Here is a 3,730-nt window from a genome sequence, read left to right on the forward strand (position 1 = left end):
ACACTCCTTTAATTTTAGTCTAAATAATTACTAATTTCTGCTTAACTAACTCAAACATTAGGTATAATTTCCTACAAGTGAGGTTCATTGACCATAAATTAAGTTAATAAGTTTGTGTTACATAGTGTTGAAAACATAAAAGAAAAGTGACAAACACTGAAAAAAGCATCAAAAGTGAAAAAAAGGGACAAAAACATAAGAAAAGTTGAAAAAACAGCGATAAAAAGCATCAGCAAAAAATGTTGATTTTCTATTTTTACAGGAGGACAACACAAGGGCTAAGAACTTTCTAAATATACTGTTAACACAGTTGATGCTTTAATCAAGCCAGGGGTCTTTAACGTTTTTTAGGCCAAGGACCCCTAACATGAAAGAAAGGCGAGCAGGGAGCCCCTGCTACATATAGTGTGTAAAATGAAGTTGCATAATAAACTGGGCCTTCAATAATGTGTAGGGGGGGGCTAAAGCCTTTCTACATAACTTGTATGGTGCCCTTCAATATTAAGCCACTATTTACATATTCAAATGTCATCATGTTTATGTTTATGTTGAACATCCATGTGGAAGGCACAGTTAATCCTTGAGCTTAACTGTGTCTGTAAACCAGTATAAACAGTATACCTGTACACCAGTACAGTATACCTGTACACCAGTATATACAGTATAGCACAGTATACCTCTACACCAGTACAGTATACCACAGTATACCTGTACACCAGTATATACAGTATACCACAGTATACCTGTACAGTATACCACAGTATACCACAGTATACCTGTACACCAGTATATACAGTATACCACAGTATACCTGTACAGTATACCACAGTATACCACAGTATACCTGTACACCAGTATATACAGTATACCACCATCTACCTGTACACCAGTATATACAGTATACCACCATCTACCTGTACACCAGTACAGTATACCACAGTATACCTGTACACCAGTATATACAGTATACCTGTACACCAGTACAGTATACCACAGTATACCTTATCTATTGGCCAGAAGGCAAATCTTCAATGTTGTTGAGGTTGTTTTTTTATACTAATAGGCCAATTTTTTATAGCTAATGTAATAATATGTTGTATTCATTTTAATTTTGGGGAGGAAAAACAATCAAAAAAAGTATTATTAAACAATAATTTGGCAGCCTCCCTGCAGTGACTCTGAGGACCCCCTGTTGAGGATCACTGAATCAAGACATTCATGTAATAGGAATTTGCAGCTTGATAATGATAATTTGATAATAATAATAATGCTGTAGTAATACTTCCAACACAATATATAATTCCAATGAATGCAATACATTTAACCTGTCATTGATGTCATAACTTCTGTCTTGTCGGTGTAGCAAACATCACATTAGATTTTTTTTTTTATCAAACATGTAACAACTAATTAAAGAAAAAAAAACATAAGAATAACAACTACATTAACATATACCAAACTCAATATACACATTATCATAAACAACATAAATAAGCAAAATAAATATTACATGGAAGTAGATGTAGGAAGAAGTATTTACTTACAGGGTCCTACAATTAAATCAAAAACTTCTATAAACACAACTTAAACTACTATCAAAATGGTTTTATACATAGTATATAGCAATGAAACTTGACTTATACGGTACGAGTTGTGAGACAGATGTTTAATATAGTTTTGCTGTAAAACCTGGACCCCTATTTCTTCAATGCATCGAGACTTTCTTCCATTTTTTTATTCTCGATTTACCGTAAAAGCATGCAACAATAACAATGTTTTCTTCATGGATCCAAGGCAATACTCGGTGAGTAATTGATATACAAAGGGTCATTTAGAGGAAATATTCATTTTAAGTAAAACTGAAATAGAAAGTGGTCTGGGATTGCTTCCACATGGCTCTCACAGACCGTTCCCCCAACTCATCAAATACCACCATTTTGTCACGGCCCTTGGCGTCTGATACCGACAATATGCATGCACAGCTGGACCTCCCATCAAAATGAGAAATGAAAAACATCAAAGCTCAGATTACAACACACACAGACACACTGTATCTTGACACAGCAAATAGTTGTTCGCTGCTATATTAATGATTTAAAAGGATGAGAGTTTGTATGTGTAACAACTGACCTGACCCTTTGAAAACTGAACAAACAATTGCACAGCTTTCATGCATTTGGACATTTGGTTTTAAACTATGAAAGATAATAATAAAGCCACGCCCAGGAGCTGGTTAAATAGGACTTCTGTCTCCCACATGCAGCGTTTCTCTTCCTGATCCGTTAAGCAACACTGGACTTTACTTCGTCTTTATTTGTCATTGCTTCTGTTCTGGTGTTTCTTTTTCTCACTATGATGAGCGTTGTTTGGGTGTGAGGCTCCATTTTAGAGATTCAATGTAACTACTAGCTACTCCTTGAAATAGTTGGTTTACAATATGCTTACAGTGTACAAATAAATGCAGGCTACATGCATGTATTTTCTACATTCTTCTGCCTAGCGTCCTGGGACGTTGTCACATTAGTTTCTTCTAAAGTCTTCAGTGTTGATTGGATGGAGAACATCTTTCAGATGAGCACCACATATTACATACCACCTAACCGAGCAAAAGCCAATTCGCATTAGAATTCATTGAAAGGCAACACTCTTGGTTTCACAGCTGGGTAATTGCACGAGAAGATTTCTGACCAATTTCTTTTGACATAATTTAATGTAGCCACTGTGCTGAAGTGTTTGCTTTCATATTGATATCTTTGATTAAAGTAAACAGTCTCTCCTTTCACCTCGCAGTCATTCTGTCTTTTTCTTGTGAAAACAAATCATTACAACGAAGTAAAATTCAATCGCACTCACAGTGTCGTCTAATCATAACAAGCCCTCTTGGTCTTGGCGGCAGTGTGCTTCATTGTTTGAATTCATTTTGAAACATTCCATCCACTGGCACCATTTAGACAAATATTTACTCAAGTGAAAATATTATCTCTGAAATTTACTTTCTAAAGATTTTCATAGAGGAAGGGAGGGTGACAGCTGCATCTGAGGACTGTTAAAGGGTTCACATTCGGGGAGTAGATTATCCAGGAAGTGAATCTGTATTGTGGGTTATGATTGATTCATTTAACTAATTAACAGCTGCAGGAGTCCCAGTCTTCAAATGATACAAAATAACCCAAAGATGGGTTGAATTAATTATCTTTAAGATATGTAGATGTTCTGATCCTGTTTATCGTATTACCAATTTGACTGCATGCAACTTAAATTGTTCTGGAATCAGCAATCACGTGTGACTGTTTGAGGGCTTGTGGCACGATTACAAAAGGAGCGTCAATGCAAATGGATAGCTTGTAGGTAATTCAGTAATGACAGAGTGTGCTCAGGTGGGAGGTAATAGACTGTTAAATGAGTGATGCAAACTGCACAGACTCGGCTGAGTGGGGAGAGGTTGCACTGACCGCTTTCAGTGCCGGCTGATACACATACCACCACCCCCCCCACCCCCTCTGCACGCATACACACACACACACACACACACACACACACACAGACACACACACTTTTTAGTATGTGTGAGAGCAACTGACGGAAGAGAATAAATTAATGATGATGTTGCATATGAAACACACCAAGTGCACTTTTCAAGAGTACTTATTCACTTAAAGTCAACATCCTGTAATGGTGATTCACTTAAATTTACTTCATCAATTTTAATGCTGTAATAACATCGTCGGTT

The 3,730-nt window shown here is 36.5% G+C and overlaps 1 long non-coding RNA gene across 1 annotated transcript in view; it reads right to left on the reverse strand.

Moving 5' to 3' along the window:
• LOC116700987 (uncharacterized) overlaps positions 1-1,962 on the reverse strand; it is a 5,311-nt gene extending 3,349 nt beyond the window's left edge. Inside the window, exon 1 of the long non-coding RNA XR_004334785.1 lies at positions 1,904-1,962. This is a non-coding gene — a long non-coding RNA (uncharacterized LOC116700987). The remainder of the gene's footprint in view (positions 1-1,903) is intronic.
• Between the last annotated feature and the right edge of the window lie 1,768 nt (positions 1,963-3,730).

The sequence above is a fragment of the Etheostoma spectabile genome, chromosome 13, assembly GCF_008692095.1.
Source record: "Etheostoma spectabile isolate EspeVRDwgs_2016 chromosome 13, UIUC_Espe_1.0, whole genome shotgun sequence".
Taxonomy (NCBI): domain Eukaryota; kingdom Metazoa; phylum Chordata; class Actinopteri; order Perciformes; family Percidae; genus Etheostoma; species Etheostoma spectabile.